Source organism: Saccopteryx leptura, chromosome 1 (assembly GCF_036850995.1).
Source record: "Saccopteryx leptura isolate mSacLep1 chromosome 1, mSacLep1_pri_phased_curated, whole genome shotgun sequence".
Taxonomy (NCBI): domain Eukaryota; kingdom Metazoa; phylum Chordata; class Mammalia; order Chiroptera; family Emballonuridae; genus Saccopteryx; species Saccopteryx leptura.
The window spans coordinates 135,399,024-135,421,334 of record NC_089503.1 but is presented as its reverse complement, the minus strand read 5'-3'; the positions used below and the strand labels follow the sequence as shown (position 1 = coordinate 135,421,334).

At 37.4% G+C, this 22,311-nt stretch overlaps 1 protein-coding gene across 6 annotated transcripts in view; it reads left to right on the top strand.

Annotated features, from left to right (window-relative positions):
* The window catches only part of PDE4D (phosphodiesterase 4D), a 1,514,231-nt gene that overhangs the window by 162,757 nt on the left and 1,329,163 nt on the right, over positions 1–22,311 (top strand). The window contains exon 3 of one of the 6 annotated variants that reach the window (XM_066375356.1): positions 16,073–16,240. The exons of the other annotated variants lie outside the window; for them this stretch is intronic. The gene's annotated coding sequence lies outside the window, so the exon portion shown is untranslated. The remainder of the gene's footprint in view (positions 1–16,072; positions 16,241–22,311) is intronic. 6 annotated transcript variants of the gene reach the window in all.

Genomic DNA, 22,311 nt, shown 5'->3' with positions numbered 1-22,311 from the left:
CCTGTTGTCATTTCTCCCACCTTACTGCTTATGGCTCTTGTTTAAACTACTCATTTCAGAACTTGGTTACAGTCTGTTTTACATTGTTATTTAGAGTTTCTTAATGTTCTTTCACTCTTAAACTATATTCTAAGTTTCTTAAAGATAGAGATGATATTTCGGCTGTTCTTTTCATTCCTTTTAGTGTTTGAGAAATTTATTTTGCAGGTTCTCGTTGAATGAATGAATGGAATAATATTCAGCCAAGAAAAGTAAAGGAAAGCAAAGCAGGACCTGTAATAATTGTTTGTTCAGCACTGTTCATTGTTAATGATGCGAAGTGGGGGAGGGCAGAGCACCCTCATCTGCTCAGTGCTGGGGCTGGGGGAGGGGAGGAGAAGCAAACAGAGGAAAGGCAGCATTCACTGTGTTAAGACAATAAATCATTCCTGCAAGAGACCGAAGGACTCTTGCCCTGAAGTCCTTTTCATGTAGAATGCTCTCCTTTGGTTGGTTGAAAATAAAGCCATGTCTAGAGGTAGCAGAGATAGAATAGATGCTTTTGACATTTTATATTTTTAAATACTACTTTGCTCAAACCACACATCAGTAAATCAGCCACAGAGTTGGAACCTTCTGAGCCCTCACATAGGCTTGTTCTATATCCTTTTGTTAGAGTGACGGGGTCTGGAGCTAAGACTAAGAAGGGGACAACCGTGCAGCACAAGCCTCTTCCCGACCCACTGTGCTAGTTTTGAAATGAGGTATTTTCTGTCCACAGCCATATGCAGTGTGAATGGGCCGCAGATGCACATCAAGTGAGTGGGTGAAATAGCGTGTGGTGGGAAATAATGACAGTTTTATGGTATTAGTCCTTGGAGCCCCAGGTGCACTTACTCATCTTTCATATATTGTAAGCTTTCAGCCTTGGGAATATTTCAGCAGGTTGACATCTGTATTTCAAAGCTGAGCCCTGCAGTGAATCAGTGAGGAGAGCAAGTCATATGTGGGGCTGGGCTGAGAGCTCCCTTCCTGAGAGGTCAGGGTAATGATGCACCTGAATAGAAGGCCATGGCTTTTTGTCTTTCCTTTCACTGTCTAGCTCACGGACCTTACTGCCCTGGCGCTAGAGGCAACCTTGGCTTGGGCGGGTTGTGCCAGGCTTTGCATACTCCCATTGAACATCAAAGTCCTTGAATTGGATTACCCTGACTCAGAGCATGGATTATCATTTCTGAGCTCAGGGTGTCCTAACCCTTTACTTTTGTGTTGGGGATATTTATTTTTCTCCTTCTGACTATTTAATGACAGAGTGAGGATTTTTTTGTGTGAGTCAGAGCTATATCTATAGATGAGCATTCAATTGGCTGTTTAAAAGTTTGTTGTTGTTGTTAATTTGAATAAGTATATTTTGGACAATCATGTGGCCATAAAGATAGCTAAGAATCTGTTAGCCTTGGCTGATACTGATTTTTTTTTTCTTAGAGTTTTATGGGTATTATTTCTTGGACTAGGTCTTAGCTTTCTAAAACTTTTACCATCTCTAAAATTAACATTATTCAAAGTATAATTAACAGTAGCTGAAATATTTATTTAAATTCACACTCTAACAGCAACCATAGTGAACACAGTTTAGGTTAGATTTCCTTTATCCAAAGAATATTGTGGGATATAAAGATCAGTAAGCAAATACCACAAGTCCTTGGACTTGTTACAGCTTTGGAGCGCGGTTCAAACACGACAAGGGAAGAACACGAGTAGCACTAATATAAAATAGCTATAGGAGTACGCTGTCTTAGGGCAGCAGATTGTTGTAGAAACGCAGCAAGTGAAATAATCTGCTAGAAAGACTGTTTCTTAAAATTTGTTACTCTCCTGTTGAATTTACTTCCAAATTGTACTGCGTTAGACTTGGACGAGAGGGTTCCCTGCCTGGCCCAGCACATTAGAGAATCCCAATTTAGCCCACCTCTGGTCACATTGTTCCCCACTGAGTAAAGATTCTGTGGGATCAAAAACCATGCCCTTCCCTTTTATAGCTCATGGTCAGGGTATGTGGATCCTAGAATTTTCTGCCCAAGTGGTCCTAAGCCAAGACATGGGTCTGTCCTTCAGAGCAGGTTGCACTGCACACAAAAGGTGGCCAAAGGGGCAGCAGTTTCCAGGGGTAGGCAATATGGATGGCCGCCAAACCACGGTGTCCATATTTGCCATGGTGTCCAAGACAAATCCTACTGAGGGAGTGAGTCGGTGCAAAGAGAAAGGAGGTGGGTGGACCAGAGCCCAGAGGGCCAGCTCTTTTTGAACAACTACATTCTGGTGTAAACCTTTTCCAAGGTGATTTGCACACATTGTCTCATTCAATCCTGCAAACATTTCAGGGAATTATTGGGAATCAGGCTAAGGGGAGTTAAGTAACTAACCTACACCACTGAGTTTATAAGAAGCTGAGCCAGGATTTAAAATCCTCAGGTGATCGGTCCCAAAGTGCATGTTTATTTTCACTTTGTTTGAGTGCCTGTTATCGGCATCTTTGTCTTTCTGCCTTCTCGTTCTCCCCATAACCTTGGCACATAATGATATGCAATAAAGATTTCATGAGTAACTAAGATTGTGGATCACACTCTTTTTTCATCATTACTGTTAATAGGATATAGAATATAATTATGGTATAAGTGGGAAATTCCATGTAAAAAGTGGTGAAGGGAACATTCCACTCTTGCTCCATTTATGCTATTAAGTGTGTTGATATGACTTAGATATCATGGCTTCCTGGGCTCATGCTTGCACTAGTCAGGCCAGTGATTTGCTGCAAAATTCCTGGCTAGCGTGGACTCAAATGTCCCAGAAAGAACTTTTATTCAGATAAAATATTAACAAATGCATATATGCTGCAGGTTTTTTTTTTCCTTACAATGACACAAACTTTGGGTGTTAAGGTGATTCAAGAGGGTTGTCAAAATGCCTGCCTCTCCTGGGCTAATGGGTTCTCTGTTGATGAGGTCCCATTCTTTGCTTTGCTGTGTTGTGGTTATTCCACATGTGTAGCCTGTTCATGCTGCTCTCTTCTGGAACGTTTCGGTGCGTTGTTCCTCGGCTTTGTCTGTCCTTGTGTTCCCTCCCACTTATCTGAGATGCCAAGACCATTCTCTGCTTTTTGGCAGAATGCCCTGGAACCCTTTCCTAACTGCTGCTATAGAGTAGTTTTTGGTATTTCCCCCACGTGTTCTTATCTGTACACTTAAATGTACTGGCTGACTTACCTGTCTTCCTTGCTAGACGGTAGCCGCATTTGAGGGCAGACTTTTGTGTCTCTCCTGTTCATTATTGAGTTGCCACATCAAACACATTCCTGGCACATAAAGGGTACTTAAAAAGTATTTGTATAGTGAAATAATAAACTGCCATTATAACTGAATCATTAGTTATGTTTTCAAAGAAGTTCTAGCATTCAGGTATCAGATCAAAGATTTCTGTCATGGAGAATGTAGTCTCTTCTATAGTGTTATTGCATCCACTTGCTTGGAGAATCACCTGGAGTGTGGTCATTTTGTCCCCTCCCAGAATGACATGCTACTTGGTAGGACCCTCCCTTTATCCTCTGGAAAGATAGCAAAACTAAGTCTTCTCTGGAAGAGTAACTGAAATCTTATCAAACTTCAGAAAAGTTCTATCTACCTCTCCAGATGCTGACAACAGAAGCCACATTGCGTCCCCCTTTGCCTCCATTTACTCTGTCACTGCACAAAAGAGGGTCACGTTACCCATCTTGCAGTGACTAGCGCTAGATATCCTACTAGGTGAACTGTTTGCTAAAACCAGAACTTTGAACAGCAATGTCCACTAAGCAGGATTTAACTTTTGTGCAAGATGGCTGGTGACCATTTCCTGAGTTTGGAGATAGGATTTTATTATCATAATCATCATCATCATTTTAATCTTTGCTCATCCTTTAAAAATTACACTATATAAGTTACCATGGTTAATAGAAATATGAAAAAGGAAATCTGTGTTCAACGTGATGAATTTTCATATAGTGAACAACACATCCATGTAACTTCTGGCCAGATCAAGAAATAAAACATTATCAATACCTGAGATCTCCCTTATACCTTCTTCCATTTACTACTCCCAAAATGGTAACATTGTCTGACCAATTATTGAACTTTTACAAGTGGAACGCTTTGTTATGCACTTTTTGAGACTGATAATTCAGTTGATATTATGACATTCATCTATGTACATTGTTGCATATAACAGTAGTTTGGGTTTTTTTACTGCCGTATAGTATTCCACTATATATATTTTGTATACCATAGTTTATGTATTCATTTCATTGTTGATGGAAATTTGGGTTTTTACAATTTTGGAGCTATTACAATTAATGCTGCTATGTACAGTTTTTATAGATTGATTTTTCTCATATGTACACATTTCTGTTGGGCATATACCAGGGAGTAAAATAACTGGGCTTAGTTATGCATATGTTCAACTTTAGTAGATTCTGTCAAGCAACTTCTGCAAATTTGCCTTAATGACAATTTTCCTGAAGTTGTTTTTAAATAATAGCTAATCCTTACACTTTATTTTGAGGTCAAATGGGGAAGAGTGAATAAAGAGTTTGAGTCTTGGGAATACCCAAAGAAAGTATACGATGTTAAAGACATTTTTAAATTTGGTTGCTAGGAGGGTTGGTATAAATGACTGTAGGCCCTCTGTGGAGTCATTTTTTTCCTTTCAAATCCTAACTGGGTTGGTACATTAAGGTTTTATATCTACCAAGACATGTAGTGGCATGCAGTGGCTTAAACTAGACGGGATGTTAGTTTCAGATTACTTCCTCAGGAAAGGCCACTCACATGATGGTATTCAGGCTTATCTCAGGGAGCTCTGGTGTCTACCTTGTTATGGAGGATAAATCCCAATGTTCATAATGCAGGCCACATTGTCCTTTGACAGGGATACTGGCACGTAGGGCTGGCTGTGTGAAGAGACCATGGTGAACTCTCTGTTGCAGTCTTAGAGGTGGCTCAAGGCTATTGCACATTGTTTGTTTCTTTGAAAATAGTAATAACCTCCATGAACATCTCTTAGGTGTACCCTGAGGTATTACTTTGGTTGCAAAATTAAGGATTATCTCACTTAATTCTCACAGTAACCACAGGTATTAGCAACCTCATTTTATAGTGGCTTAGTGGAATGAAGCAGTTTGTCTGAGGTCACAGAGTTAGTAAATAGAAGAATCAAAATTTGAGTCTAATGAGCTAATTCCACAGCCTATATATTGAAACTTTCTTTATATATTATACATACAGCATCTTTGTGTCTGGGTTGATACTGCTTCCATTCTTTCAACAGACAAGACAGACAAATGATTAGAGAAAGATTTTAAAAATAGATACTCACTTTCCTTGCTATATATACTGTTTTGGTTAATTTGGGGGCATAATTTGTAGTGACATTGTGATTATTTTCTCTTTTCTAATATAGTACGAGGCACAGACAGAGTGGCAAGTGAAGGACAAGGAAGAAAGAAAAGGGCAAGTTAGCAAATACAGTCCTAGTCAATGCCATTCGTAGTCCCACCGGCAGTGTCAATGAGCTGTTTAATTTCAAATGGCCTCCAGTGCTTTCCAGTGCTCCGTGTCTGCTTTTCTAGCCTGGCAGTGGCCCAGGCCCCTGATTTTCCACTTTCTTTTCTGCCGGCTTTGTTTCTGGCAGTTTGGCCTGTTTAGTTTCATCTCTATGGTGAGGGGGTGGGGCGGGGGCAGGAGGATGGGCAGCTTGGAACTCCAGTTAGCCTTGCTCCTCTCAGTGGTTCTTCCAGGGCTGGGCTTGGTGGGTAAAAAAGCTGTACTGTTGTTGGCTAAAATGAGATTTTAGGATTATCTGTGGATTTATTTTAATTTATTTTTAATTGGCTTTATATTGGGGTGACATTGGTTAATAAAATTATACAGGATTTAGGTGTTCAATTCTAGAATACGTCATCTGTGTCTGGCTGAATTTGGAGCCTTAACCTTTGGAACTTTGTCTGTTTCCTTATGACCTAAGTATGTGCATGATCACTTCCTCAGTAACTTGTGATTCATCTATACCTTCTTGACTGATTTAAATGTCACATTTTCTTATGATAAAATTTTATACTACACATATTTAAAATGTATTTTTGGCAACTGATCTGGAGCTAGTATCATAACACTAGTTGTAGGTTTTTGATACACTTTATTATCTAGAATGGCTTAACTTTCATTGTATCTTTTCCCTTAATATTGAAAGTAATAATTCTGCTTCTGTTTCATTGTTTCAGATATTTAGAATTTATTCAGTTGTGACTTTTTCTTTTAATATACTATTGGACTTTATGTATTTTACTCAGTAGGTTTTCATTTTAATTAAAGTGAGATAATTATTATTTTTTTGTCAGATGCTTTTCTGCTTCTCTTGTGATGGTCATTTGATTTTTATCTTTTATTTTGTTAATATATGTCACACTGATCGATTTGTAGATGCAGAGCCATTCTGGCATATTGGTTTTCTATTTCCCCCTTTAGACCTGTTAGTATTTGCTTAATATTTTTAGTAGCTCTTATGCTGGGTACATATACATTTAAAATTATTATTTCATCTTGATGAATTGACTCCTTTATCACTATATAATAATCTTTGTTGTCTCTTGTTACAGTTTTTGATTTAAAGTCTATTTTGTCTGATATAAGTATAGTTATTCTGCTTTTTAAAATTTTCATTCTTATGAAATAACTTTCTCCATCTTTTCACTTTGAGCCTATGTTTGTCCTTAAAACTGAAGTCTCTTGTAAGGCAGTATTTAGTTGAGTATTTTTATTTATTTATTCTTTAAAATTTTTATTTTTTTGTATTTTTCTTAAGTGAGAAGCGGGGAGGCAGAGAGACAGGCTCCCACATGTGCCCAACCAGTATCCACCCAGCAAGCCCACTAGGAGGCGATGCTCTGCCCACCTGGGGCGTTGCTCCAATGGAGCCTTGGCTGTGGGGATGGGAAGAGAGAGACAGAGAGAAAGTAGAGGGGAAAAGGTGGAGAAGCAGATGGGAGCTTCTTCTGTGTACCCCGGTCAGGAATCAAACCCGGAGCCTTTACACGCTGGGCTGACGTTCTACTACCTAGTCTACCAGCCATGGTTGTTGGGTATTTAAAAAAATCTATTCAGCTACTCTATTTTATTATTATTATTATCATCATCATCATCATCATCATCATCATCATCATCATCATCAAATAATTGAATCCACTAACATTTAAAGTAATTATTGATAGGTAAGAAGTTACTAATGTCGTCATTGTTTTCTGGCTGTTTTTTAGTTCCTGTTTCTTTCTTCCTCTCCTGCTGGCTTTCCTTATGATTTATTGATTTTCTATAGTAGTATGATTTAATTTCCTTCTGTTTTACTTTTGTGTATCTTTGTAGCTTTTTGCTCTGTGGTTATAGTGAGGCTTATAGAAAACATTTTATGTATGAGTTACAGTCTATTTTAAGCTAATAAAAACTTAACTTTGGTCACATATAAAAACTCTACTCTTTTACTACTGCTGCCCATTTTTTATGTTTGGATGTAACTATTTACCTAATTTTATTTTGGGTATCCATTAACAAATAATTTTAACTCTATTTATTTTCAATACTTACATCCTTTAACTTTTATACTACAGTTAAGTAATTTCTTTCTTTCTTTTTTTTAAAGTTAGAGGAAGGGAGATAGATAAACTCCTGCATCAGCCCTGACCAGTATCCACCTGGCAACCCCCATCTGGGGCTGGTGCTTGAATCAACAGAGCTATACTCAGTACCTGGTGCCAAAGCTCAAACCAGTCAAGCCACTGGCTGTGGGAGGGGAAGAGGGAGAGTAGAGGGAAGGGCGAGAAGCAGATGGTCGCTTCTCATGTGTGCCCTGAGCACAGGTCAAACCTGGGACATCTGCATGCCGGACTAATGCTCTATCTGCTGAGCCAACTGGCTAGGGCCCAAGTTAAGTAATTAATATACTACTGTATTCTGGTATTAGAGTTTCTGATTTTGACTAAATATTATACTATGTTTACCAGTGTGTTTTATATTTTTATATGTTTTCCTATTTCTTTATTAGCATTCTTTCATTTCAGTTTGAAGAACTTCTTTTAGCATTTCTTGTGAGGTAAATCTGTTGGTGATCAACTCCCTCATCTTTTGTTCATTGGATCTTTATCTCTTCTTCATTTCTGAAGGACAGCTTTGCTGGGTAAAGTATTCTTGGTTGGCAGTTTTATCTTTCAGCAATTATAACCTATCATTCTACTCTATCCTGACCTGGGAGGTTTTTGCTGAGAAATCTGCTGATTGCTTTATGAGAGTTTTCTTTTTATGTGAGAGTTTTTTTTCTCTTTTTATATTTGGTTTTAAACAGTTTTGTTATATGTCTTGAAGATGACTTTTTTGAATTGAGAGTGTGGGAGGACTTATGACCTTCATAAATTTGCATGCCCAAATCATTCCCCAGATTTGAGATGATCTAAGCCATTATTTCTCTAAATGAGCTTTGTGTCTAATTCCCCTCTCTTCCCCTTCTGGGACTCTCATAATGCATAGATTATTTCTCTTTATGGAATTTCATACTTCATTCACATAGGCTTTCTTCACTTTTTTTTTCATCCTTTTTTTCCTTTTTTCTCCTTTTCCTAGATCATTTAAAATAATCTGTCTTCTACCACACAGATTTTTTTCTGCTTGATCAAGTCTGCTATTCATGCCCACTATTATGTTTTTCATTTTATTCATTTGTTCTTCAACTTCAGAATTTCTCTTTTTTTTAATGATTTTCTCTGTTAAACTTCTCATTTTGTTCTTGTATCACTTTCCTGATTTTGTTAAATTATCTTTCTGTGTTTTCTTGTAGCTCACTGAAATTCCTTAAAGGAATTTTCTATCAGGGAAGTTACAGATGTTTTTAGGGGGGGTCAGTTACTGGAAGATGATTGTTTTCATTTTGTGGTATTATGTTTCCTTTTTTCTCTTTCTATATATATTCCTTGAGGTCTTGCATTGCAGTCTTCCCATTTGAAGAAGCAGTCACCTCCCCCAGTCTTTATTGACTGGCTTAGGGAGAGAAATACTTTTCTTCAACTTGTTTAGAATTCTGAGGGTTTTCTCAGTTTTGTTTTTCCTATGGATACAACTTCTCCACACATCTTATTCCCTCTGATGAAGGAATTCTTTGGGTTTTATGACTGCTATCAGTCCTGAAAAGCCAGATCACGTGTGAACAGTTTTCTATTTGTTTTCCTTAGGGCAGTGCTAAATGCTCTATTTTGTGTGTTTTCTCCCAATCCTGCCAAATGACTCAGGACAGCTCTCTGCCATGCTTACTAGTGCTCTGGAAAGGCTCATTCTCACTAACCTCATGCTTCAGGACACATACAGTGAGCCGGTCTATGCTTGTGGAGCATGGAGGTACTGGTGGGTAAATTGGAGGAATTCAGCAGTTGACGGGCAGGCTTCCTTTTTTTAAAATTAAATTTATTGGGGTGATATTAGTTAATAGAAACAAATAGGTTTCAAGTGTATATTTCTATTATCACTACAAGTATTTGTCTGTATAATTCTCAAAGCTATGAACTCTGGGTGCCTCTTTTCTTATGAAGGAAAGAAAGGTATATTATATGTTTTTTTATATGTATGAACCCAGACGTTGGAAGTGAAACCCGCATATACCATGAAGTCACTGAATCCCCCTTAGGGTTTTCAACATTAGAATCTATTTCTTCTATATTATGGAATTGGTTATCTGTTAGTTTTGACTTTAAAGGATGTCTTCAATTGTTTTTGTGATAAGCTGAGAGAAGCAGCATTGAAGAATGCAAGCCAAACACTATTTGGACCTGAACGTCCTATCAAAAGGCTGAGAAAAACAAACATTTTATTTAGAGATTGCATGCTGCTTGACCTGTGGTGGCGCAGTGGATAAGGCATAGACCTGGAATGCTGAGTTTGCTGGTTCAAAAACCTGGGTTTGCCTGGTCAAGGCACATAAGGGAGTTGATACTTCCTGTTCCTCCCTTCTCTCTCTCTCTCTCTACCCTTTCCTCTCTAAAATGAATAAATAAAAGCTAAAATAAATAGAGATTGCATGCTAATCATTTACTTTTTATGCAGGTCTCTCTACCTAGAATTGAGATACAATCCTGTGGATAATATTAAAATATAAATAGTTTCCTTTCTGCATTTTTTTTGATGTAAGAAAACTTCAAACAAGTAAAGTAAAATAGAGATGTAACAGCTCAATAATGACTGTTAAAATGGAGCCAGATTCATTGCATTTGAACCCACTGCAATATATACATAGCTCAAATATTTTTCATCTATTTGGTATATTTTTCTTATTCTGATAGATGATAAAAGTAGAGAACAGAATGTCCTTATGTCATTAACTTACAAAAGTACACTGTTAGAAATCAAAATGTCACATCATCTGCACAAATCATCCTCACTGTTAGTATATTAAAAAAAACATAATTAAACTGTGTATGTTAAAAAAATAGAACAAGTCAACAAGTTGTTCTTAGTAGAGATCTAAAATTGACATAGAGAACACAAGAATAAGTTGAGGAGTTGAAGTGCATGGGAAAATGGTAGAAGTTAGTATCTGAGCATGCAATTGCATTTTGAAATAGTCACCTAATTATGGATCCACATATAGTAATTCTATTTCATGGTTATAATTTATTTTAAATAGTCTCTGTGCATAATTTTCAGTTGTGTGTTTTTTAAAATATCAAATTTTAGAGGAATAATACATTTATTTGAAATTGCTTTAAGAATGTGTTTATATCCCACTTTGGGACAAGTAGAAAGATTTTTCTTCTTCTAAATGGCTCTGAAGGTAGATTACTTCTCTGATCTTTTTGGTAAACACACTTGTGTTACCTGAATGGTAGGCAGTTAGTATAAACAGGAGAGACTGAGGTAAAATAAGACATTTAATGCAAGTTATTTTTTTTAACTGGTCAGTTAATTGAGATTTTCCCCATAATCAGCTTTTGTTTTACTGGTAGATGTTTTTTGACTTGAAGAAAGGTAAAAAATAATTGTCAAACTATGTATAAACCATGCCCAAATATGCCTGACCAGGTGGTGGCGTAGTGGATAGAGCGTTGAACTGGTATGCGGAGGATTCAGGTTCGAGACCCTGAGGTCGCCAGCTTGAGCATGGGCTTATCTGGTTTGAGCAAAGCTCACCAGCTTGGACCCAAGGTCGCTGGCTTGAGCAAGGGGTTACTTAGTCTGCTGAAGGCCCATAGTCAAGGCACATATGAGAAAGCAATCAGTGAACAACTAAGGTGTCGCAACGAAAAACTGATGATTGATGCTTCTCATCTCTCTCCATTCCTGTCTGTCTGTCCCTATCTATACCTCTCTCTGACTCTGTAAGAAAAAAACCCCCAAAAACCAAATAAACAAAAAAAGCCATGCCCAAATAAAGACTTCATAGTTTTTACTCAAGTAGGACTATCTGAAATGCAGTTACAACAGGAATTCAATATTCTAGGAGTACATTATTTTGAATGCACATTTGAACTAGCTAAAAATCCTGCTCTACAGACTGCACTGGCAGTCTGTTAGTCACAGCCATAAACATGAGTCATTTACAATTGGAGTGGGCTTCACAGTTGGAACATCTTGAAGATGTTTCTTCTTTGGGTATGCCAAATTAAGCATGCACTGAAGCTGTACTGCATTAACATCTCCACAATAGAATCTCATTATTGGCATTTACTGCAAAAGAGGCTTAAAATTAAAATTCTCTCTTAGAAATAAAAATGTTTTGGCTTCTTATATGAAGCGAAATTTACTGACCTTTGGTTATAGAATACTATCATTGATTATGTTATAAAGTATAGTTTAGCAATTGGATCCCTGTGTTTATTATGGTATTGGAAGTTTAGTCTCATGGAAAATAATTTCCTTAGAAGACTGAGTAGTTAAAAACGTCACTTTGTTGGTAAAGTTGAGACAGTGTCCAAAATTTTAACATATTTGGACACTAATGCACTTCTAGACATTAATTTCCATCTAACTGCTTACTTTTTTCGCCACATGTTAAATTTTACAGTGCTTTCCCCATCTATGTTAATCAGTTCTACTCATAGTGAATCTTAGAAAACTCTCTAATGATTCCTATTTCTCCATGCTTATAGCTTTCTTTACTTTGTATTTCTGCTTTTACCTAGGCTTCTTGTTCTCAACCTGTTCTGGTGTCACAGAACTTTACCAATCTCATTCAGGTTACTAATGATTACCTTTAGTATCTATGAGTCATAAAAATACTGGATGAGAAAAATTTCCTTTTGTATTACTTTGCATTTTTCTTAACACCAAGAATAATTGAAGAACATAAGTATGTATAATTTTTTTTGAAATTTACTAAGTTTACTCAACATATAGATTCTTATAACTCTTGCCATAGTATGTGTCAAAGAGGTGGGAAAACATTGCTCATTGTACAGTTTGCATAGTAGGGTTAGGTCTCTTAAGATACGCTGAGTTTGTCAAAGGTTTTTACATTTGAAAAATATTTATACTACTTATTAGAAAGTGCGTGTACATTTGTGTGTTTGTGTGTGTCTGTGAGTGTAAAATCATGGCTCTTTTAAAAAAAATTTATTGAGTCTTTTAAAAAGGTAGTAGCCTTCACTGGAGGTGACGAAGTCCCTCGAGGCCTTAGCTGTAACTTTTCAGAAAAACCAAATAATGATGAAGATGAGGCTGCCTGCATGCTGTTACTTCCTGACAGCCATGAAGCCTGGAGGCCTGAGAATACCACCACCCTGCGGGGATAATGCAGTATCTTGGGGACTTGAGGCTAATTTTTTGGGTTTGGCACTGTTCCTAAATTAATGGGCCAGCCTTCTGAATAAACCAAGGGGTATAAGTAGATAGTGGAATCTAACAGGTTGTAGCTCAGAAAACACAAATCCCCACTCAGGAAGCTGCCTGAAGAATGCTCTGATGAAGTTAACTAGAATCTCCTGTGTATTTTGCCTTCTGCCTCAGTTTAATTCTATGCTTCTTAATGGGTATATTTTGACCATAGGCCAAATGTCTGTAGACATTTTTGGCTGTGGCAACTAGGGGAAATATGCTATTGCCATATAGTAGATAGGAGCCAGGGCTGCTACTAAACATTCTACATTGCACAGGACAGCATCTAACCGATAACCCAACATAGTATCATTTGTAGGAATATTGGATAAATGCCATCTTAAAAAAAAAGTCTAACTCTATAGTTAACATTATACTTAAAGATGAAGAGTGCTTTTTCCTCAAGATAAGGAACAAGACAATAACTTTTGTCACACTTCAATTCAATATTTTGCTGGAAATTATGCAAGAAAATGAATTAAAAGGCATAGTTTGCAAAGAAAGAAGTAAGTGTTACTCATGGGTGACATGAACATGTGCTTAAGGAACCATACTAAACAATCTCAATAAGAGTGACTTGATTTAATAAGTGAGATGAGCAAGGTCTCAGTTTCCAAGTCAGTAAAAATTAAATTATATATATAAATACTTGCAATAAATAATTGGAAGTTAAATTTTTAAAATTACATTTAAAATCGTGTCAGAAAATATAAAATATTTAGAAGTAAATTTAATAAAATTTAGGAAGAACCTCTCTATATAAAACTATAAAACATTGCTGAAAAATTAGACTTAACTAGATAAAGATATATACCATGTTCATGGACTGGAAGACTCAATGTTGTTAAAATTTTTATTGTCTATGATTAATCTCTAGATTCATATTAATTTTAATCTTTATCTGAATGTTCTTTTATATCATAGAAGTTGACAAGCTTATTTGTATGAAAAAGCAAAAAATCTGGAGTAGTCAAAATATTCTTGAATAAAAAGAGCAATTCTAACTCTAGATTTGCTATACAAATACAATAATCAAAATGGTAAAATTTTTACATAAGTATAGAGAAATAAATAAAGATAACAGAATAGAGTCCAGAAATAGACACATATTTATACATTAATTGTTTTTTTTAAGACACCAAAGCATTCAAAAAGGGAATGGAGAGTCTTGTTAACAAATGGTACTGGATTAGCTTGATATCCATTCAGGAAAAAACAAACAAACTACACTTCTACTTCACATCCTAAACAAAAATTTATTTACAATGGATTAGACCTGAAAGTAAAAGCTAAAATTCTAACACTACTAGAAGAAAATATTGGATGATATTTTTCAAATTGGTAGATATGATAAACAATGTTTGTATCCTCCTAAAATTTAGATATTATAATATATTCTCAATATGATAGTGTTAGGAGATAGTGTTTTTGGGAAGTGATTATATCATGAGGGTGGAACCTCCTATATGAGATTAGTACCCTTCTAAAGGGCTGAATAGATCAGAATTCTCCCCTTTTGCCATGTGAGGACATAGCAAGAGACAACTGCCTGTGCAAAAGAAAGTGGACACTTGCAAAACTCTAAGTATTCTGGCACCTTGATCTTGAACTTCCCAGCCCCTAGAACTGTAAGAAATAAATTTCTGTTGTTTGTAAGCCACCTAGTCTATGGTATTTTGCTGAAGCAGCCTGAACTGACTAAGGCAGTAGTAGACCAGTATTTCTTTGTGCGATGCAGAAATTAATGAGCATAAAAATCAGTAAGTTAAACTGCTCATTAAAAGACATGATTAAATAAATGAATAAGCAAGCAGATAACAGTGGAAATATTTGTAAAACATATCTGACAAAGGACTTAAATTAATATCTTTTAAGGAATTTCTATACTAAAAAATGAAGTGACAAAAATTTTTTTTAAATGGTCAATATTCTTACATGGACATATGGTCAATGAATACAATAAAGAGTGCTCGATATTTTTAGTTTTCAGGGTAATAATACATTTATAACCACAATGAGATACTGCTAAATCCTCACCAGAATAGCCACAATTAAATATATTGACAACACCAAATATTGGTGAGGATTAGAGCCACTGAACTCTCATACATTGCTGATAGGCATATTAAATGTTGTAATTACTTTGGAAAAATGTTTAATACTTAAAAAAAAGGTTCCATATATCTACCCTTTGACCCATTAACTTTATTCGGGTTATTTACCCAGATGAAATATAAATTCACATACACATAAAGACTTGTTTAGAATGTTCATAGAAGCTTGCTCACAATAGCCCTAAACTGGAAACAGCTCACACATTTATTAACAGGAGAATTAATAACCAAATTTTGGTATAGTCATACAATGAAATACTACTCAGCAGTAAAAATGAACTATCTGCTGATATACAGAAAAACATGAATGATTCCTAAAGACAATGCTAAGCAAAAAACAAACAAACAAACATATGATTCCATTTATAAGAAGCTCTAGAATAAAAGGAATGCAAGGTTATGAAGGAAAAGAATGACAGTTGCCTCTGTGAAGGAAGATTGACTAGAAAGCGATATGAGAGAACTTCCTAGGGAGATGGAAGAGTTCTGTCGTAAGGGTGTGGGTTACATAGGTGTATCTATTTGTCAAAATTATACCACTAGGATTTATACATTTTTATGAATTAAATTTTCCTGGAAGTTTTAAATATTGATAACAATAAATGCATGGAATAGAAAAATATTTCTCATTTTATAAAAGTATTTTATTCTTTGCAAAAATATTTATCAGTGAATAAGTTGCAGCTTTTGAGAACTTGCTTTAATCTTTAAACAATGATAGAAATATTGTGACATCTTTTTTAAAATTCCTATTTGCCTAAGAACAAGATATATGTAGTACTTTTAAATTAAAAAAAATTATTTTGTTATTACATTTTAAAATTTATTATGTTAACATGGATTCAAGTGTCCCACTCAATATAACATCCTCATCCCCCAACAACCTGCCCCTCATTACACTCCCTATAACCCCTACTCCTGACTCCCACCCTCTTCCCTCTGGGATTTGCTGTCCTGTTATCTGTAACTATGTGTTGTGTATAGATAATTTCACTAATCCCTTCACCTTCTCTGATCCCATTCCGTTCTTCTCCTTTCCTTTGACAGCTGTCCCTCTGCTTCCTGTGACCCTTTCTCTGCCTCTATTCCATTCTTCAGATCACTGTGTTCATTAGATTCCACACAGAAGTGAGATCATGTGATGTTTGTCTTTCTCTGCCTGGCTTATTTCACTTAGCACAGTAATCTCCAGGTCTGTCCATGCCATCTTAAAAGGTAAGATTGCCTTCTTTTTCACTGCCGCATAGTATTCCATTGTGTATACGTACCACAACTTTTTAAATCAGTGTTTTGGGATTTTTAGGATATATTCCTAAAAGTGGAATAGCTGGGTCAAAAGGCAATTCCAGTTTTAATTTTTTGAGGAAATACTATTCTGTTTTTCACAGTGGTTACACAAGTCTGCATTCTCACCAGCAGTGCAGGAGGGTTTCCTTTTCTCCACACCCTGCCAGCACTTATGGTGTGTTGATTTGTTAATGAGAACCATTCTGACAGGTATGAGGTGGTATCTCATTGTGGTTTTAATTTGCAGTTCTCTGATGATTAGTGATGTTGAACATTTTTTCATATGCCTATTGGCCATCAATATTAGGGGTCAGGAACCTTTTTGGCTGAGAGAGCCATGAACACCACATATTTTAAAATGTAATTCCATGAGAGCCATACAATATGTTTAACACTAAATACAAGTAAATGTGTGCATTTTATGCAACCCTTTTAAAGTACAATAAGTCTCTTAATTCTTTTTAATAACGTTGTTATGCTGTTGCTAACCAATGATGAATAAAGTACTTCTTACCATTAATGCGACTTCTGGTGCTGCATGGTTTTGCTAATGGCTTTGTAGTCTGGTTGATACATGGTGAGGTTAAGCTTCATGTAGGCGTTGAAATGTCCATCTGTTAAACGTGATCGTAGGTTGGTCTTAACATTCTTTAGATGTGAGAAAGACTGCTCACATGCATATGTAGAGCCAAACAGTGTCAGTACAGCAATACTCACATGCTGCAGTGTGTGGTATGTGACCGGGAAGCACATTCCAAATTTTGACAATCAGCTGGTCCGCGGGTTGAAGTTTTTTTATTCTCCCCACTTGTGTTTGCTCGCCAACTCTGCTTGCTGTCATGCAAATCTTTCCAAATCTTCATTCAGTGACTTGAACTTATTCACCCACATGTCTGAGGCCTTCGGGTCAGCAGCTTTTAGCTCAAAATCTCTGACAGAGACACCGGGGATGTAACTCAGGTCAGCGCTGTCCACTGCACACTCGTGTGGATGGGTGATGAATTTAAAAAGACGAGTGTGCTCATGAAATTCACTAAAGCACACTTTAAATGACTGCAGGAGATTAGATGTGAAGCCCACTAGCTACTGGAGATCAAGATGTTGAGCAGGGTCACTTGCTGTGCATGCATCTTTAAACTCTCCCAGTTTTTCAAAGTGTAGTAAACAATCTGTTTCGATGTCAGCGATGAAGAGTTCAAGCTTGTTTTCAAATGCAAACACTAATTGTTTAAGGGATAAGACTGTATTTCCAATGCCTTGCATTTTCACATTGAGCTGGTTCAGATGTTCAATCATGTCCATGAGATAGTAGAACTTCATGAGCCACTCAGTATTAGCTAACTCAGTTTTCATTTCAAGAAAAGTCCGGATTTCGCTCAGATAAGCCATGAAATGGCTGAGCACCTTCCCTCTTGACAACCATTGTACATTTCTGTGCATAAGCAGACCAGGATAATTATTCCTAACTTCATCCAGCAATGTTTGAAACTGGCAATCATTTAAAGCTCAGGCAACAATAAAGTTGACCACCCCAATGACCAGCGACATCACCTCACCAAGCTGCTCACCACACATTTGAGCACAAAGTGCCTCCTGATGTAGGATGCAGTGAAAACAGGATGGGTCTCTTTTCATGTTCACGAAGAAGCACTATGAATCCTCTATTTTTCCCCACCATGCACAGAGCACCATCAGTACACACCGAAATAAGTTTATCCATTGGTAGATTTTCTTCTTTAGCGAACTCAGTGAAAGACTTGAATAAATCCTTCCCGCTTGTTGTCTCTTTCATAGGCAAAACAGCAGGACTTTCCTCACGTAGTGTGTCACCAACAGCATACCTTGCAATCACACTGAACTGGGATAAATGGCTTACATCTGTTGACTCATCCAAAGAGAGAGAAAAGAATGGTGCTGCATTTATGTCCTTCACTTGTGTTGCCTCAATTTGATTTGCCATCATGATGGTACAATTGTGAACAGTTCTTGCCAACAGAGGCATGTCTATTATACATTTGATTATCTTGTCTTTATCCGAAAAGTCGTCAAAAAGTTCATTGACAACATCATGAATGTTTTGGCATACTCCCCATCTGTGAATGGCTTTCCATTTCTCACAATTGCTAAAGCACCAGCAAAGCTAGCCAGATTCCAGTCACCTTGTTGGGTCCAAACACAGAGTTGCTGCTGACTAGCTTGCACTCTGCACAGTAGCTCTTGACATGCTTTCTTCCTGCTGTCCCCTGCTGGATAGTTCGATGCAAATGTAGTATGATGTGTGTAGAAGTGCTGCTTTATATTTGACTGTTTCATCGATGCAAATTTATCATTGCATGTTAGACACACTGCAGAACCTGCTCTCTCCACAAAGGCGAATTCCTCTGTCCATTCCTGCTGAAAAGTACGATACTCCTCATCATTTTTTCTTTTAGCCATCTTCTTCGTCAAAAGGGTTTCTGCAATTAACTAGCTGACTACTTGATTAAAAGGAGGGAAGTTCACTTCCTGACCTCACAACGACCCATGTACATTATGCATTACCCAATAAAAATTTGGTGTTGTCTTGGAGGACAGCTGTGATTGGCTCCAGCCACCCGCAATCATGAACATGAGCGGTAGGAAATGAATGGATTGTAATACATGAGAATGTTTTATATTTTTAACATTATTATTTTTTTTATTAAAGATTTATCTGAGAGCCAGATGTAGGCATCAAAAGAGCCACAGGTTCCCGACCCCTGCTCTTAGGACTGCTTTTACTGTGTCCCATAGATTTTGGGTTTTGTATGTTCATTTTCATTTGTTTTGAGGAAATATTGATTACTTCCTTCATCTCATTCTTAACTCATTTTTTATTTAATAACATGCTATTTAGCCCCCAAGTGTTTGATAGTTTTTCAGTTTTTTTTTTTATATCTTTTTTTTTTTTTTTTTTTTTTGTATTTTTCTGAAGCTGGAAACGGGGAGAGACAGTCAGACAGACTCCTGCATGCGCCCGACCGGGATCCACCTGGCACACCCACCAGGGGCGACGCTGCCCACGAGGGGGCGATGCTCTGCCCCTCTGGGGTGTCGCTCTGCCGCGACCAGAGCCACTCTAGCGCCTGGGGCAGAGACCAAGGAGCCATCCCCAGCGCCTGGGCCATCTTTGCTCCAATGGAGCCTTGGCTGCGGGAGGGGAAGAGAGAGACAGAGAGGAAGGAGGGGGGGGTGGAGAAGCAAATGGGCGCCTCTCCTATGTGCCTTGGCCGGGAATCGAACCCGGGTCCCCCACATGCCAGGCCGACGCTCTACCGCTGAGCCAACTGGCCAGGGTCCAGTTTTTTTATTTATTTATTTATTTTTATTGTAGTTGACTTCTAGTTTCATGCCATTGTGATCAGAGAAGATGTTTGATATGATTTAAATCAGGGGTCTCAAACTCGCGGCCTGCCGAACAATTTTGTACTGATTTTTTTTTGTTTTCAACTGCAGTGAGAAAAGTGTTGCATAACAGTTGCCTTTTGTAGACCTAGTGCGGCCCGCCGAATGGCTGTGATCTTGCTCTGTGGCCCACATGCTGAGTTGAGTTTGAGACCCCTGATTTAAATCCTCTTAAATTTATTAAGACTTGTTTTATGTCTTAACATGTGGTCTGTTGTAGAGATTGTACCATGAGCACTTGAAGAGAATGTATATGCTGCTGCTTTGGGGTGAACAGTTCTGAAAATATCTATTAAATCCAGTTGATCTAGTGTGTCATTTAAGGCCGCTGTTTCTTTGTTAATTTCCTGCCTGGAGGATTTATCCAGTGATGTTAGTGGGGTATTGAAATCCCTTACTATTATAGTGTTGCTGTTGATCTTGCCCTTTATGTCCATCAAAATCTGCTTTATATATTTAGGTGTTTCTATATTAGGTGCATAAATATTTACAATGGTTATATCCTCCTGTTGAATTGTTTCCTTTATCATTATGTAGTGACCTTCTTTATTCTTTACTATAGCCTTTGTTTTAAAGGTTATTTTGTCAGATATAAGTATTGCTACCTCAGCTTTTTTTTCATTTCTATTTGCATGAAATGCTTTTATTATCCCTTCTCTTTCAGTCTATATGTATCTTTTGTTCTGAGTTCGGTCTCTTCTAGACAGCATATATACAGGTCCTGTTTTCTTATCCATGCAGCTACCCTATGTCTTTTGATTGGAGCATTTAATCCATTTACATTTAAGATTATTATTGATATTATATTGCCATTTTATTCTTTAAATCTACAGTCCTCTTTCTCTCTATTTCTTTTTTTCTTTTTTATAGCAGGCCCTTTAACATTTCTTGTAGTACTGGTTTGGCTATAATGAATTCCTTGAGTTATTTTTGTCTGTGAAGCTTTTTATTTCTCCTTCAATTGTAAATGATAGCCTTGCTGGATAAAGTAGTCTTGGTTGTAGGTTCTTGTTTTGCATCACTTTGAATGTTTCTTGTTAATCCCTTCTGGCCTCAAGTGTTTCTGTTGAGGAGTCAGATGTCATTCTTATGGTAGCTCCTCTGTAGGTAATTAACTGCTTTTCTCTTGCAGCTTTTAGTATTCTTTCTCTGTCTCTTAACTTTGGTATTTTAATTATGATATGTCTTGTTTATGGCCTCCATAGGTTCATCTTTAATGGGATTCTCTGTGCTTCTTGAACTTACGTGACTTTTTTCTTCATCAATTTAGGGAAATTTCAGCTACGATTTTTTCAAATACGTTCTCTATCCCTTGTTCATCTCTTTTCTTTCAGGAACCCCTATGATGTGGATCTTGTTTCTTTTCATGTTTTCACAGAGGTCTCTTAGAGTTTTCTCAGTCTTTCTGAGCCATTTTTTTTCTGCTCTGCTTCCTTGCTTACATTTATATTGTCCTCTAAATCACTGATTGGATCATCTTCTTCATCCATCCTGCTGTTGATTTCTTCTTGTACAGTTTTCATTTCTGATTTGTATTTATCATTTCTGACTTGTTCTTTTTTTTTATCATTTCCATGTCCTTTTTCATGCTTTCTATCTCTTTAAGTTCTCATTGTGATCATCTGTTGTTGCTCTAAGATCCTTGAGCATCCTAAAAGTCATTATTTTAAACTCTGCCTCTTGTAGTTTGGTTACTTCCATTTCATTTAGTTCATTTGGGTCATATTTCTTTGCCCACTTTGTCTATGTATTAGGTAGCTGTGCTCTGACTTTGGAATTTGTTGTGGTGTCTTTTTGAGGAAGATGAGCTCAGTGGTACTGACGTCCATGACACCTGAGTTTCTTGCCCTACCTAGTAATGCATATTGAGGGTACTATTCACCCTCTTGTTATATGTGAGTATTGATTGCAGTTGGTCCTTTCAAGGGTGTGGTTATCCCTCAGGCTAGCTGGCTCTAAGGGACAACCTTGATCATGTGTATTAGATACTCTGCAATGTCTGTCATGTTGGGTGTATTTTTTCTCCACAGTGTCTGGTGTCTGCTAGACTCCTCTTTTGTGCATGCTGTTTATATAGCTAGCTGAGTCTATCATTGGTGCTGTCTGCCTCCCATTACTGGTTTTGTTGTTTCTGGGTCTTCTTGGGTTGGTGTCAGCTGTTGTTTGTAACCTGCCTTGTCCTACCTGTCTGGAGCTACTGCTCTGTTTGCTGTTTGTTTCTGCGTTTTCTGTGCCTGGGTAGTGTGAGAGGGGCTAACTAGTGTATATGGATTAGCTTCCTCTTGCTTTGAGGTGACAGCTGCTTCATTAAAGCCCCAAGCTCCCTAAGATTCGCCTTTACTTTTTAGCTGCTCTACCTCCTCTTGTAGCTACATGGTTTTCCCACAGAGTCTTCTGTAGAAAGACTGTGGTGTGTGCTCAGACTAGTCTCACCTCACCAACCCGTCTACAGGTTGCAAGCTTGATGGGTTAAGGCAGCTGAGGTAGGGAATACAATGTTAGTGGGACCCCCTGTTTCAGGGGTCTCTTGGTCAGTATGGGGAAAGTGGCCCCTACTCCAGAGCCTAATTCCTCAC